The following is a 17,230-nucleotide window of genomic DNA, read 5'->3' on the forward strand; positions in this document are numbered from 1 at the left end:
GAGGCTGAGTGACTTGCTGAGACCCCCACCACAGTCAGGGTGTCCTCAACCCAAAGCTCATACTCTCCCTCTGTCCCCCGGCTTCTTCCACGGGGGACCTGTCCTCCCAGCCTATCACCGGGTCCTCCCTCCGTCCTCTGCTTAATGTAGCACTTGTGGAGGTGCCCCTGAGAAAGTGGGAAGAGTGGTCAGGCCAAGGGATGCCTCAGCCATTTGGGGAGCAGCAGGAGAGGGAGCAAAGGGAAGGGGGGAAGGGACTTGCCTAGAGGCAGACCTAGGTAGGACTAGACCTCCAGTCTCTGTCCTGAATTCCTCATTGAAAGAGCCATTCCCTGCGCCAATCCTGGTCTTCCAAAGCTGACCCCAGGAGATGGACCGCGGCCTCCTTCTACCACGTGGTGTTGGCCAATGATACTGGAAGGCAAGAGGGAAACACCTGCCGTGGGAGAGCTTCTAGTATGTGCTGGCTCTCTCTGAACCCCTGAAAGGTAGGCATTATCATCCCCATTTGATGGATGTGGAAACTGAGTTTCCAAGTGATGAGGTGACTTGCCCAAGGCTGTTTGGTGAATACCTACTATGTGCCAGGCTCCTGTGCCAAATTAGCCCTTCACCTACGTGATCTCAGAGTAATGCTGTGACGTCATAGCTGGTTTAGCAGGCAAGGAAGATGAGGCTCAGAGAGGTCCATAACCCACCCAATGTCACAGTCAGCAAATATGGACCCTTCCATCCTCACCTGGAGAGCTAAGGATTCTTTCTGGAGGAGGGCAGAGCTGCTTGGACAGAGGGTACCCGAGTTGGGGTGTGTATGTTTATCCCTCCACTGACCCTGGAAACTGGGCCTCATACCCCATTTCCGTCCTCTATCCCAGCAGCCCCTGCAGCTGTGCCTGCCCCCTCTCGCCCCCCAACTGTCACGGATTATTCCAGGAACCCTGGGGACAGGGGAGGGAACATCTGGATCCTGTTACAGGGCCTAGCTGGGGGTCTGGAGGCGGGGGTGCTAAGGCAGATCTAAATGAGTTTCAGAACCTCAGCAGGGCTCTTGTATGAGCGGGTGAGGGGCTGAGGCGCTGCGGTCCAGCTGAGCAGGAAGGTGGGATCAGAGCAGGCCAGAGAACCCTTCCTGAGCCACTGGGGCCAGGCAGGAGGCAGGATTATGGAATTAGTTCAGGAGGCAGTGCTGGGCAGGGGTTGGCGAAGGTGGCCCCAGGCGGTGGCCCAGCCAGGCCCTGTCCCCACCTCCCAGGGGGACACTGGGCACTGGGGGCTTGGCGGGAATATGGTTTGGTTTAGAGGCCAGCCCCAAGGAACAGGTCAAATCAAATTCAGCTTGAAATTCCAGGCCGGTCACGGCAGCCCAGGTGAGGAACGCAGGCCAAAGTCAACAGCAAGGCCGGGAGAGGTTGTGCAGGGCGTGGGTGGGGGTCCTCACCACGGGGGCATCTGAGGGGCTTCACTGCTGTTCAGGGTGCTATTTGGTATGCCCTGTAGTGTGCTGGGGGGTTGGAGGGGAGATCAAGAGACAAAATCCCATAGCGGCCACCATTTTCAAAGCGCGCACTATGTTTTGAGAATGTTTGGTTCTCATGAAAACTCTATAAAGCAGGCACTGTGAGTGCCCACTTGACAGATGAGAAAACAGAGGCTCAGGGAGGTAAAGTGAAGGGACTGCTTCCTAGAGGACTCAAAACTCAAGCTGGAAGATGAGCACAGCAGAGAGGAGGTGAAGAAGGCATTCCAGATGGGGCTATAGCAAGAGCAAAACTAAGGAGGCAGGAACGCCCATGTGTTGGGTGAGTGCCGGCAGGGGGCTGTGTAAGAATCACATGGGGCAGGGAGGTTGAGGACTGTTTGTAAACGCCAGGGTAAGTGGACTGATCGTGGAGCTCAGAGGGAGCCACTGAAGGTTCCTGGGGATGGCACTGACACATTTAGAGATGTCTTATCAGAAGAATCATCAGGACAGCTCTCACAAAATGGATTAAAGAGCGGAAAGAGTGAACACAGCAATGCAGGCAAGCAAGGGCTAAGTTGGCAGGGCCCTGACTGGATGGGCTATAAGACACATACGTCGTGAAGAGAAGGAAAGGAAATCATCCTTATTGTAATTACAGCTTCATGTTTATTGAGAACGTCCAAGTGCTGAGCACTGTTTTGAGCACGTACAATATCTGCATGGGAAGTAACATTATTACACCTATTTTGTAAACAAGGAAACTGAGACACACAGGCGCCATTTGCCAGAAGGTCAGGGCTGAGTGACTGAGTTGGGGCTGGGATCAAAGGCTTTTTACTCCCCCAAGGTGTCGTTTCCCCAGATCACACTATCTCCCCACAAGTGCCCCGTACCGATGGCAAAGCAGGGGTGGTAAGGTTTAGGCCAAGGGCACTGGCATCTCAAAGGACAAGGCAGGACACTGAGGCACTGACATTAGGCTCCCTGCCTTCCTCAACCTCCCTGGGCCAAGTCTGCCCTCCAGATGCCCAGCGACCAGGAACACCCTGGAAAGGCATTACACAAAGACTGTGCCAAATAAGCCTCAGGCCATGGGAAAGTGGATACAGATGGTGCCCAGGGGACAGGGGACACTTATTTCCTCTCTGTCCTTTAATCTAGGAAGGCTTCTTAGCCAGGGTGGAAGTTCGAAGACAGGCGGTGGGGAGAGGTGGGTGGAGGAAAGGCAGTGCATATTGTGGTTAAGATCGTGGGCTTTGGGGTCAGACTGACCCAGGTTTAAATCCAGACTCTTCCTTACACCCACTGTGTGACCTGGGGAAAATTACTTAACCTCTCTGAGTCCCAGTTTCCTTTTCTATGAAATAGGAATAATGATGCCTTTCTCTCTGGAGTTTTATGAGGATTACATGAGGTAATACATGTAAAATACTTAGCCCCAGGACATGGCACATAGTAGGTGGAAATAAATAATCATCAGGTCAGAGCCTGGGGACTGACGCCGGTGAGCGTGTGACATTATGGATGATTCCAGTTGGACCTGAGTTCTGTGGGAGTTTTGCGTTCTGCATTCCTGATGGCATGGGGCAGGGTCGGCACATCCAAGGCAGGTGTGTGCCATCAGCCCTTGGCCAGATCTGGCTGCAGGTATCCCAGCACCTGTATCTGGTCCCAGGTCAGTGCTTCTTGAGGGCTGGGGTGAGATTGCAATGACAGTGTGGTGGTGACCAAGAGGATGGTGGAGGGGAGGGCCGTGGAGGGGTGAGCACCATGGCAAGGTCACGGTGAAGTCATGTTGGAGCCCTAATCCAAGCCTTGTCCCCACCCCCTCATGTATTTTGTGAGGAAAACCTAACACTTATTGAGCTTCACGGGCATTGCTCTGAAAGCTTTACATGTATTGGCACATGGATCCTCTAAATATCCCTACGGGGGGTACTGTGTTATCCCCATTTTTACAGATGGGGAAGCTGACACAAAGTGGCTTTCTCAAGATCACACATCTGTAAGTAGCAGACCTGAGATTCGAACCCAGGTCTGTCTGATTGCAGGGCCACACGCCTAATCTCCCAATGTTGTTTCTCAGGGCCTTGGTCCATTTGAGACTTCAGACCAACACTGCTCAGATTCAGGAGTAGAGCTGTGGATAGAGTTTCTCAGGTTCAGTGGATCCAGAAAGACAGGTTGTCTGGCTTCATGGAGGGGGTACTCAGAATGCTGCCTTTTATGAAGCCATGTCAGAAAGGCACAATGGTCTGGCAGTCACAAACCTGCACACTGAAGCCGTATGGTTTGGGTCCAAATTTCACCTCTGCCATTTATTGCTGTGTGTCTCTGGGCAAGTTGCCTAAATTCTCTGTGCCTGTTTCCTAATGTGGGGACATGGGGTTCATGAAAATACCTGCCTCTCAGAGGAGCTAAGTTTTAGTGTCTTTTTTTTTTTTTAATTTATTGGGGTGACAATTGTTAGTAAAATTACATTTAGTGTCTTTTTAATGTCCACGATGTATTTATAATGTTGCCTGGCAGATAGCAAGTACTCAGTAGGAAAGTCCTGGGCTGGGTCCCAGCATCAGAGTGGCCTTCACATAGTAGGACCCTGTGGCTCTGGAAGGTAGGTGCCACCTGACTAAGGCAGAACCATCAGAGAGTTGAGTCCTAGGCCATCAGCAGAGGTGTTGTCATTTCAGCATCTCAACTTCTCATTACCATCTCCCACCAGGAAGCCGTGCTCACTGGCTCCCTCTTCCCCAGGCAAGCCCCCTACCCCACCCACCCACCCACCCACCCACACAACATCCAGGTGGCCACCCAGGCCTGAATGCACCCCAAGAGTCCTGGAGAGCCCAAGACACAAGGCCCACACTGATTCAGAGGCTTGCCACTGGTCTTTCCTCCTGGGGCCAGCCTTAGAATGACCATGGCTGTGATGGAACCTGGTTAGTCCTTCTACATGTGTACCAGGCACTGTCCTTGGCACTGAGACCCAGCTGACAGCAAATTGCCTGCTCTTCCAGAGCTCCCATCTCCATGGACAAGACACAAATATAACGGGATGTGAGCTATAACAGCGCACGGGAGGACCTGACGAGTACAGTGAAGAAAAATAGAGTGAGCCGAAGGGGTGAAGGGGGTGGGTTTTTTGAAAAAGAAGATTGTGCATGCCCGGGGAAAAAATTTTTAAAATACTAACCTTTTTGTTGTTCTTCCACTAAGCATGTGCTCAATAAAGAAATGACAGAATGACACAGATTCATGATGAATATAGAAACTGAATTTTTTAATTTATTTATTGGGGAAGGGGAACAGGACTTTATTGGGGAACAGTGTGCACTTCCAGGCCCTTTTTCCAAGTCATTGTCCTTTCAGTCTTAGTTGTGGAGGGTGCCACTCAGCTTCAAGTTGTTGTCTTTTTTCAGTCTTAGTTGTGGAGGGCGCAGCTCAGTTCCAGCTCAAGGTGCCGTGTTCAATCTTAGTTGCAGGGGGCGGAGCTGACCATCTCTTGTGGGATTTGAGTTGAACTGGCAACCTTGTGGTTTAGAGCCCACTGGCCCATGTGGGAATCGAACCAGCAGCCTTTGGAGTTAGGAGCATGGAGCTCTAACCGCCTGAACCACCAGGCCTGCCCTAGAAACTGAATTCTTGGTAGGGATCACTTGATAAAACGCCCTTCCCTGGGAACGTCCCCAGAGATGGTCAGTTGGGGAAGACCTGGACTGTGTTAGCCTGTCCTGCTGAGCCCCCCAAAAAACCTCCCTGCCCTTCCAGGCCTCAGTTTCTTCAGCTGTGAAATGGGGTCACAACCTCATATCCCCAACTCTTAGAGCAGCTGGCCAGGCTCAGCGATAGTCTACATAAAGGCTTCACACAGCCCATCCCCAGCCGAGCAGTCTCGTTTACTAAGTCGCATTGCTGAGTACCTGATGGATGCACTGCAGGGCGCTCACAAATGAGCCAGGATCTGGGGACTCCTTCTTTTCCTGGTCTGCTACCCACCTTCATGTCCTCGGTCTGGTGGTGCTCAGGGCTTTAGCCCCTCGGCTTGCCAGGCATCCCCAGGCAGGAAAGGGAACATGGCCCCTTTAAGGCAGGCCCCAGCTGGGCAGCCTGGATATTGGAGCAGGGATGAGATTAGGTAGCAGGGAGGCCTGGGCCCAGGCCAGATGCGCCTGAGCGGGGCCTCGTTATGTATTCATGAGCTGTGAGGAAAAGAAATAAAAGGATTCATTATCGCCCAAACTGTTACTAATGACATGTACCTGGAGCCCAAGCACCTCTGGAAATCTAATGCGACACACTCCAAGAGAAAATGTATTCCCGGGCTCTGAGCCCAGGCCGATGGAAAATGTCCCCTCCCCGCCCTTCCTCATTGCCATTCACTGGGGCGACATTTACAATTCTTCTGCCATTATGTCCGACCAGGGCCTCTGAGCCTCTGTCACGACCTGCACATTAGCTGAAAATTGGAAATTCCACAGCGTGGCCGTGGCCATGGCCGTGGCTGTGGTGGGCTAGGACGCAGCAGGGTGAGGGAACCAGAAGCACACAGGACTGAGGGAAGGGGTTACCAAGGGGCAGGGGCACGGGGACAAGAGGACAGACTGCTGCTGCCCCCATCCATCCCCAACCTGGTCAGTCACCCGCTGCACCAAGCCCAGCCCTGGGTGGCCAGACCCTGTGGGGTGGCCAGGGAGATGACCCCCTTTTTACATCTTCACCTTGGCTCTCCCTCCCACCGTCATCCTGCTGCCTTCTGCATAACGATGCCAACCCTTTGTTCCCCATAAAGGCTTAATCAGAATAGTCACAACAACTGCACAAGAAACAGTAGTCCAGATCTTATTTTATAAGATAAAGGTGTGCCAGAAGCATTGCATAAATCTTGTGTCAAGCCGTCTTCACCACCACACTATGAAGTGGGTTCTGTTTTGATGCCCATTGTACAGATGAGAAAACCCAGCTGGGAGAGGTGAGGGACTTGCCCAAGGTCACACAGCCAGGAAGGAGCAGAGCTGGGATTTGAACCAAGGCCACTGTGATTCTAGGACTTGGGCCTTGCCCTGGGACCACATGGAAACCCAAAGTGTAAGGTTCAGGTCTTCCAAGAAGCCTTCTCAGGCAGGCCTCAGCGCACTGTGATCAGACCCCGGGATAGGCACCTCCAGATGGCCCCCGGACCAGCTTTCTCATGAGACAAACTATAGGCTTCAGATGAATGTACCTTTGTTGGAAAGATGCCACTGCCTGTCCAGACCGCTATGCCCTGGTGTGTGTTGGGGGGTTGGGGCAGGTGCCCCCCCCCCACCTGTGTGTTCCTGCATCCTCCTGCAGCATTTAGCATCCACTAGGTGCACAGTTACGTGCTATGGAGTGGCTGTCTCTCCCATGTGGCTTTGGGAGCAGAGCTAGGATGGACTTGGAGACCCAGGGAAGACTGGTTGGGTCCTACCCAAGACCTTTGACTAGGAGTGATTTCAAATAAACAGCATTTCAAATAAACAATGAACAACGTTTTAGTACAAATGTGTCCCAAATATTGTTGTTTACCTGAAATTCAAATTGATTTGTCCTGTATTTCTATTTGCGAAATCTGACAATCCTAGCTTTGAGATACCCCCAAGGTACCCCACAGGAGTCTGGCTCACCAGGGAGCTATGGAGTCAGTGCCCCAAACCACCAGTTCCCAAGATCTTAGAAATTTCAGCTAGCGATTCTATTTTCCAGACCTCCTTGTGGCTAGCTGTGGTCACATGAGTAACTTCTGGTCAGTGGTATGTGTGTATAAGTGATATCAGACCCTTCTAAGGCATGCCTTAAAGGGAAAGGACAGACACTTCTCTTGCCTTTTCCCACTTCCTGCTCGCTGGGTTGCAAATGAGATGGCAGGAGCTGCAGCAGCTATATTGAACTCAGAGACAGAAGCCACATATTAAGTTATTAAGTAGCCCTAGCAGGGCTGAACCACTTGCCTCTGAGTGTTTCTCAAAAAAAAAAAAAAAAAAAAAAAAAATTCAATAAACAAAAAACTTCAACTTGTTTAAGCCACTGTATTGTTGGGTTTATTTGTTCTACTAGCTTAGCCTTTACCCCAACTAATATACTCTCCCACCAAAATGCCAGGCCCACGAAGGGCCTTAGTCTTATTCACTGTATGACACCAGTGTATGTCACCAGGTAGCTCCTCAATAATTATTTGTTGAACAAATAAATGGATGGATGACCTAGATGACCTCTAAGTGTATATTAACCAGCAGTCGATTAATTGATTACTTACACCCATTAGCATTCAATGAAAGCTTCCTAAATTGATGCTACCCCAGGAGATAGGAACCATTCACATACCCATTTTACAAATGAAGAAACTGAGGCAACTTGTTTTCGTTCAGAGAGCAGATAGGTGGTGGAGCCAGGATGCAGTCTAAGTCTGTGGCCCTCTCGCTTAACTTCATCCTGACTCCTGTTAGAGGGAAAAAAAATATCTGATCAAATGGGTGAGTAAAAGGGCAACTCCATTCATACCTTTATTCACTTTTTCAATAAGTATGTTGCCAGGTATGTGCCGGGCAGTGTTCTAGAAGCCAGGAATTTAGCAGTTCACAAAACAAATGAAAAGCTGTGCAGTGCCTATATTGTAGTCTGGGAGACACAACTCCACAAGATATATAAGTAAAATACATAGTGTTACTGTAGGATTCCACTCGGACAACGTTCAAGCACAGGCAAAACTAATCTACGGTGATGAAAAGCACAACAGTGGCTCCTTTGGAGGGAGGATTGGCTGGAAGGGGCACAGGGAGCTTTCTGGGCTGATGGAAATGTATATCTTGTTTGGGTCGGTGGTGACATGGGTGTATACGTTTGTCAAACTTATCCAACTGTACGTGTAAGATCTGTGCATTTTACTGGGTGTAAAGTAAGCCTCAGTAAAGAATAAGTAAAAGATATACACAGATGTATGGAAAATATGTAATAGTATCAGATGGTTCTAAATGCTAAGAATTAAATAAAGGAGGAAATTGGGCTTGGGAAATTGGGATTTTGCATAAGGTGTCCAAGGACGGAAAGGAGAGAGGGAGGAAGGAAAGCGGAGGAGGTGGCAGGGAAGGAGAAATGGGTGAAGAAATAAAGAAGTGAGTAAATGAGTGAGTAAAAGCCACGTGCTGTCCAGAGAGGGGCAGTCACTGTGCATTCGCCCACCCAGAGCCCTGGGCACTCGGGCTCCTCCAACTCGGGAGGGACAGTGGCAGTTTCAACCCGAGAATAGCCTCTTCTGTGGGGTTCTCACAAGGGTTAGTTTGAGGACAAACCCTATGTCCCAGGGTCTAGGAGACAGAAGTCACGGGACAGAGCCCCAGCTGATTGCTCAGCTACCGTGTTTCCCCGAAAATAAGACCGAGCCGGACCATCCGATCTGATGCGTCTTTTGGAGCAAAATGAATACAAGAGCCGGTCTTGTTTTAATATAAGACCGGGTCTTTAATATAATATAATATAATATAATATAATATAATATAATATAATATAATATAATATAATATAATATAATATAATATGACATATTACCAGGTCTTATATTAATTTTTGTTCCAAAAGACACATTAGAGCTGATGGTCCGGCTAGGTCTTCTTTTCAGGGAAACACGGTACTTAGGGAACAGGAGATGCCCCCACCCTGCTCCCCCTGCTCCCCCAACCCGATGTCTCTGTGAACACATTCCCCCCCCATCACCCTCCCCAACTAGAAATGATGCTGGGACAATTGGAAATCCGTATGGAGAAAATGAATCATAAACACTTCTTCACACGAGACGCAGTCATTCCAGATGGACTGCGGCTCTAACTGTACGAGGTGAAATAATGGAACGTTTACAGCAAAACGGGAGAATATCTTTGTGATCTCGAGGTTGGCAAAAATTTCTTCAGCAAGTCTAACAGCGCTAACCATACAAGAAAGCAATTATAGCTAGGTTCTATTAAAGTTGAGAACTTCTATTCATCAAATGACGCCATTAAGAACGTGAAAGTGTAACAGAGAGGGAGGGCATATTTGCATACATTTGACAAAGGACTCATATCCAGAATAGTTTGGATATGAATAGTGAAAACTTTCCAGCTGTATGCTTACGATTTATGTTCTTTTCTGTACTTATAATTAAATAAAAAGTAAAAAAAAAAACACAAAAAAAACACACTTTAAAGTCAAAATTTGGCCACTTACAGCTGGGGCTCAGCTTGCCAGCTCCTTGGCACCTTGCAGTGACATCTATTTGTCCAAACACTCTCGGTAGCTGAGCTTTTAGTGATCACTAGCTTTCTTTGGAGTTAAGAGTATGCTTTTCTGAGAATGGCTTTTTCCTTTTTTCTGTGATTGGTGAGAGAGGGTGAGGGGGAGAGATGGAGGGCTCCATCAGACATATCTTGTGACATGGGGTCATCAGGAGGCTGAGGACACCTCTGGCTGAAGAAGAGGAAGTGGGGTGCTGGTTCCATATACCCTACACTTTGGGACTCACTGGTCTAATGCTTTCCACGCAGTGTTGTTCAGACCTCTGTCCTTAGAGCCCACCGCAATACCTCGCATATAGAGGTGTTCTGAATGAACAAAAGGCAAATAAAAGTAAGTGAATGAATAAAACAAAGGCACTGCAGCACCGCCAATGCTGGTTACACACCCCCGGTGACAGGGAACTCGTCCCCTCTGGAGGAAGCCTGGCCATTGGAGAGCTCCAGTTGTCAGAAGGCTGCCCTGGAATGGAGCCCTCACCCTTCTCTCCATTCTCTCATTTCTTTGACTTCCCTGCAGAAAAAACCTCCTCCCAGGCCATGGGTCCCAGCCACCCCGCTAGGTACATACACCACCTGTCAGAACCTGGGACAAGGGGGCTTGCTCAGGCCTGTGGGTGGGAGAAGAAAGGCAGACGTGGCTCTGAGACCACACAGGGCCTTCATTCACTCACTCATGTATTCACTCACTTGGCAAACATCCTTGGGGCTTCCATTCCAGGCCAGATCCCGAGTGAGGCATTAAGAACAGAGATGAGTAAGAAACCGCTTTTGCCCTCAAGGGGATCCCAGTTCAGTGCGTGAGTGTGTGTGTGTGTGTGTGTGTGTGTGTGTGTGTGTGTGTTTAGGGGAAGTCAGGCTAACACATACAGCTACTGTGGAATGCCTGGGCTGCACTGGGAGCCAGGAGGGTAGTTGACGGGGAGGGGTGGGACCTGGAAATGACAGTCAAAGGGGAGAGAGATTCATAAACAAACAATCCCCATCCACCGGATGCTTGCTGGGGTGGTGATAACACTGACCGTAACCGCAGTGCTCTAAGCACTGTACACGTCTGACCTCAACGCATCTTCATGCTGATACTATTATTACCTTCCATTGGACAGATGGGGATGTTGAGAGGTTAAATCACTTTGCTCGGGACACACACTGCTAAGGAGTGTGGAAAATAGGATTCAAATCCTTAATAGTCTGAACTAAGAGCCACGAAGCCTCCATAAAAGTGGAGTGTATGGGAGCTCAGAAGAAGGACACCGGCACTGGTCAGGGTGGGGTCTAGGGAAGGCTTCCTGGAGGAGGTGGCCCCCACAACCTGTAGGAACCTGCCCAGGAAACCAATCCCCTGTCTGCGAGAAACAAGCCAGGAACCAGCCCGATGGCCATCTTTAGTGATAATCCGGGAAGCTAAACAATAACTTTGTAACAGTTGGCTCCAAATGGCCAAGACTTGATTAATAACTGACAGCTTCCCTAAGTTTTGTCCCCACTCCCAGCTTAGGACCAACCAGCTAGGACCAATCAGAGAATGCTGCCTGCATCCCTGACCAACTACAGAGGGCTCCCCACTTCCAGTTAGTCACCTGTGGCTTTCCCATTTCCATCACTTCCAATTCACTTCCAATCAGGATATACCCGAATGAAGCCTTCCCTTTTTCTGTTATAAAGCTTTCCCACTTCTCTGCCAGCTTTTCTTTTTTTAAAGAATTTATTGGGGAAGGGGAACAGGATGTTATGGGGGAACAGTGTGTACTTCCAGGACTTTTCCAAGTCAAGTTGTTGTCCTTTCAATCTTAGTTGTGGAGGGTGCAGCTCAGCTCCAGGTCCAGTTGCCGTTGCTAGTTGCAGGGGGCACAGCCCACCATCCCTTGTGGGAGTCGAACCGGCAACCTTGTGGTTGAGAGGACGCGCTCCAACGAGCTGAGCCATCTGGCTACCTGGAAGCTCAGCGGCAGCTCATTGACTTCATTCTAGTTGCGGAGGGCGCAGCTCACTGGCCCATGTGGGAATTGAACCGGCAGCCCCGTTGCCCAGAACTCGCACTCTAACCAACTGAGCCACCCATCCGCCCTCTGCCAGCTTTTGAGTCTCTGCCAAAACCAGTAGCTGACTCCCTCCTACACAGCTCAGAGTAAATAGCCTTTGCTTTTCTCATTTGGTTGTTTTTGCCTGTTTCCATAATGTATAGGAGTTTGCCAGGTGGCACAGCAGGGGAGGGAAGAAGGCAGAGAGAATAGTATGTACAAAAGCACACACTGTTGTGCGCATTAGCCAGCTGTGGGGCTTAGGGAGATAATAAGAGATGAATGTGGTGGGAATGAGCCTAGAAAACTCCTACTCAGCTGACAAAACCCAGTTCAAGAGGTCTCCTCTACACACAGAGAACAATGAATATTTCTGGGGTCTGCAGAGACTAAGTGCACCTGCTCAGCCAGCGCTCAGCCAGGAGCCCCAGGAGCAGCTTGCATCACCAGGTGAGGGTGGTTGGGGGTGAGCAGCCCCATTACCCAGATGGGCAACCAAGGCCAAAGAGCCCCGGGCTCTGCTCCTGCCCTCATTGGGCTGCTCTCCTGCCTGGCCCTGTACCCCCAACCCTGGTGCCCCTCTCCCCTCATGTGTCAGCCACTTCTCTCCACTTTAGCTGCCCTTGCTGGCTGTATGAACGGGCATGGACTGGCAGAGCATTCTGATTTAATCAAGGCTGCAGACAGAATTCTCCTGCTGCCACCGCTTGTACTGCCTGAGGCCCAGGACGCTCAGATTAATTCACAGGATGTCACAGACACTGTTCTGCTGTGTTTGTCATCTTCCCCAGCCAGGTGTGAGGTTTCCCAAGGCCCTGGACATGCGGCTTCAGCATCTGAGCCCAGAGGCTACCCCCTCTAGGTCCCCTCCCTCCAGGCTTCACATAAACCTACCCCAGCTTAGGGAGATGGGCTGCAAGTGAGACTTACTAGGCCAGAAGAGGGCCCTGAAGCAGGACCCTAAATCAAATGTCTGAATCTGGGATGGGCCGTGAGGTGGAGAGAGACAGATGCCAGCCTGGGAAGCCAATCTGGGTTGAAGTTCTACCTCCATCCCAGGGGAATGTTAAATGGTCCTAAGCTCCCAACCATGCCCCCGCCAATCCCTCCTCTTCATCTTTGTTTCAACAAGTGTGGTCTGATCATGCTCTATGTGCGAAGGGCTGGGGACGCTACAGTGAATGAGACGTGGTTCCTGCATTCAAGTAGTCAAAGCGCTCTGGGCCTCAGTTTCCTCTGTAGAACGAGGCACCAATACCTCCCTGGACTACTTCATGGGGCAATTGTGAGGCTCCTGGGAAGTGGTTAACGTGGCCATGACGGGGGAGCTGTGGAAAGAAGACTCAACACCGAGTCAGGAGGTCTGAGTTCAAATCCCGGGGAAGCTGCCAGCTAGCTGAGGGACTTTGGGTAAAACACTGACCTCCCTGAGCCTGTCTGCTCAGCTGCAAAATGGGGAGAGTACAAATGATCAAAATAGGAGCTGTTGGCCAAGCACTTACTACGTGCCAGGTACAGTTCTAAGCGCTTTACAGGTATGAATTACGCCCCACCACCTCCCATTTTATAGATGAAAGAAACTGAAACACAAGTGGTCCTATAACTCAAGGTCACACAGTAGTAGGTACTGGAGCCAGGTACAAAGCCAGGACATCTGTCTCCGGAGCCTGCTCCCTTAACCACTCATGCTCTGCTGCCTCTCACCACCTGGCAGATCCCAGGTCCAAAGGCAGCATGGCCGTGGGGACAGAGCCAGGATTGCAGTTTCCAGGCTCTCACCCTCACATGGAAAGGTGCTGGCTCAGGTAGTAAATGGCGATCAACTGTGATTGGATGGCCATCAGCTGTGGCTAGTTGGCCGTCAGCTGTAACCAGTGAGCCATTGGCCACTAATATAACTGCTGTGGCTACGCTGGCAGCAAAATGGGGGCTAGCAAGAAGATGGCGGCTGAGCTAGCAAGCGGCAGAGTGAAGGTTGCGGATCGTGTGGTTCCTGCTTCCTGTGTCTCCAACTCAGCCGCCAGCAAGAATATAGTGACTCCCCTATCTATGGCTCCATGGGTGTTCCTTTTTGGCCTCACCATATCCTGCGTTCTTATGTGGGGAGTGGGAGCTGAGACCCCGTCTGACACCCCCGTGACAGTGGCCCAAACAGCAGGTCCCTCTGTGCAAAGTTCATGTACAACAAAGGCACCTGCAATGCTCCCTCGGAGTCCGTAGCGACCAGCTCCAATTCTCTCACAAACATCTTGGCATGTGTTTTTACGTTTGTTGGTTTGTTTGTTTTGTTTTGTTTTGTTTTTTAAATCAGATAGAGACCTCTTCCAGGGTAAGGGCTCTGCCTCTCCCATCAGACAGTTTTCCCAGGGCAGATGCTATGTCTCTCCCACAAGACAGGGAGCTCCCCAAAACAAGGGCTGTTTCTCCCCATTGTTCTGAGAGATTCTGGGGTGAGGACAGGAAGGGAGCACTGGTTCTCACCCAATTTTGCACCTGCCTCTCCTTAATCTCCCCAATTTCCACCTCAGGCCCAGCCATTCCCAGAGACTTCTGGTCTACCTGTTGAAGGGTCCCATCTGCCAGATGACGGAGTCCAGCTGCCTTGGAGAAATGAAATAGCCTTTCCTGAATCACCTCCAGACTTGGCTGAATGGGAGAAACCTAGAGCTGGGGGCATTGGCTGCTAAAGCACTAAGAGTTAATTCAGTTAGCCAGGGCATGTGAAGCTGGGTCTCCCCTCTGCCTGCAGCCACAGCCCAGCAGGCTTCCGGCTGGACTTCCCACACCTCTGCCGGAGCTGTCCAGCTCCCAGATGAAATCTCAGCTTCCCCTTCCACCTCCTGTATGGCCCTCAAGGTTTCCACTTATTCAAAAACTAAGCTTGGAAGAATGAGCTGGTCCAACTCCATCAGGATAGCGATGGTCATTCAGCAAGTCGTAGCTGAGTCCAGCTTTGAACGCAGGAGTTCTGACTCCTGGTTTCCCGTTCTGCCTTGCATTTGCTATTCCCTCTACCTGGGATGCTCTTTCCCCAGACCTCTGCTTGGCTCCCTCCTTCTTCGGGTCTCAGCTCAAATAGCACCTCCCTAAGCACATCATCTCAAGCACAGGCCCACCTCCCCACTCCCGAAGCTTCCATCCCCTTCCCTGCTTTGTTTTCCAAGTGCGGTTGTCACCAGCGTGTATTGTCTTATCTACCTGCTTACCATCTGATTGTGCTTTCAGACTGTCGGCTCCATGAAGGCCAGGTGTGGCTGTCTGCTGCACGGTGTCTTGATTGCAGCTGTATGTCAGCACCTTGTATGAGCATGTAGTTGCCCAGTAAATCTTTGTGGAATAAATGAATGAAGGCCCATGAAACACATGGTGGGACTTGGGTCTCTTCTGTGGTCGTGGCAGGAGAAATACCAGGCAGGACAACACTGTGGATTGTGCCCGTTCCACAGCCCAGCTGTGGCTGCAGCCGCCTCTGATTAGGCCCCAATTAACAGTGAGGCCTTTCAGCCATCAGCTTCCATTAGTCACTCGATTTTAGCTGTGAAGTCTGGCCAATGGCCAAGGAGGTGGTCTCCAGAGAGGCTGGTGGGGGAGGCAGCTTGGGAGGTCTCAGCGAGGTGACCGTGGGAGCTCTGGGAGAAAGGCTGGAGGTAGTGTAGGGAAGGGGTACAAATGCTAGGGGATACTTGGGGGTCCGTTGGGGTGTTACCTCTGCCATCTATCAAGGGCCAGGAGCTCACTCGACCTCCCCCTTGTTCACCCTGATTCTGGCTCTGCCACCACCATGCTGTGTGACCTTGGGCTGATCACTTGCCTTCTCAGGGCCTCATTTCCATGGCTGCAAGGTGAGAGGACTGGTCATTTTAGGGACTCTCCCAGCTTAGAGATTCTGAGTTACAGCTGGCTGTGATTCCCACATTGCCTGGATGTTCAGGAGTCCCCACCATCTCCCTGCCTCTTCTCCGGCCCATCCTCCTCACTGTAGCCAGAATCAAAATTACCCCGTATCCTGTCCACCCCTCACCCCTGTCTCCTCTGCTGCCCTGTCTCTCACCACCGACCCTCCTGTGCCCCTCTGTCCTGCCCACACAGCCTCCCTGTGTTGGCCCCCATTCCCTCCACCTGGAATGCTATGGGGACAGAGCCCCAGAGAGCAGTTTCCAGGCTCTCGGCCTCACGTGGAAAGGTGCTGGCTCGGGTAGTAGATGGCCATCAACTGTGATTGGATGGCCATCAGCTGTGGCTAGTTGACCATCAGCTGTAACCAGTTGGCCATTGGCCACTGATGTAACTGCCGCGGCTGACCTAGCAAGAGTGGATTGCAACTAGCAAATGGGGTTGGTTGGCGGAGAAGCAGACCACAGATTGCGGATTGTGTGGCTCCTGCTTCCTGTGTCTCCAACCCAGCCATCAGACAGCGAGAATATAGTGGTATGACTCCCCTATCTATGGCTCCGTGAGTGTTCCTTTTTGGCCTCACCATATCCTGCGTTCTTATGCGGGGAGCGGGAGCTGAGACCCTGCATGACACCCTGCATGACAAATGCCCTCTGTCTTCCTTCTGGAGGGTACTTTTTCATCCTGCACCCTCAGCTTTCCTCCTGCTCCCCAGATCCAGAGCCACGCCCTCCTGTGGGCTCTCACAGCACTTTGTTACACTATCCACATAACTGCTTATCACATTGCTCTTGACACTTATCTTTTTTTCCCCCCTGTGTAGGACACAGCTCCCTGGCCCATGCTGGTATTATGAGCCTTGCACTTCTCCCGGCTGAGGCAGTTGGTTGTCGGTCGATGGTCGGCCGCTCACAGCAGCTCACGGCAGCTCTTGGCTGCCAGCTGCCCACGATGGCTGCCGGCCACTCACGGGCCACTCACGCTGGCTGCTGGCTACTCACACTGGCCACCGGCCGCTCATGGCATTACACGGTAGCCCACAGCAGCACACAGCAGCCCCTGGCAGCTCACGCCAACCTCCAGATGCGCACGGCAGCCCAGCTCCAGGGAGAGTTGTTGTTCACAATCTTAGCTGTAGAGGCGCAGCTCACTGGCCCACGTGGGAATTGAACCGGCGACCTCGGCGTTAGGAGCTCGGCGCTCCAATCACCTGAGTCACTGGGCCCACACAACATTTATCTTGAGTACATCACAGTCATCTTATTCATCTTTGTGTCACCAGTGTCTGGCAAAGGGCCTGGCAAATAATGATGCTGCAGCAGCTGATGATGATAGTAAACACCAATTTATGGAGAACCTACTGTGTGCCAAGCACTGTGCTGTATTCTTTATGGTAATATTTCCTTCAGCCCTCACAATAATCCCATAAAGGAATATTCTTTAATTACCCCTATATACAAAAGAGGCAATTACCCCTATGTACAAAGGAGGCTCAGAGAAGTTGAATAACCTACCCAAGATCACACAGCAGGTGGATGGTGGAGCCAGGATTTAACCTCCGAATGCCTGGC

This window comes from Rhinolophus sinicus, chromosome 14 (genome assembly GCF_057876585.1).
Source record: "Rhinolophus sinicus isolate RSI-liver-muscle chromosome 14, RSI-T2T, whole genome shotgun sequence".
Classification (NCBI taxonomy): domain Eukaryota; kingdom Metazoa; phylum Chordata; class Mammalia; order Chiroptera; family Rhinolophidae; genus Rhinolophus; species Rhinolophus sinicus.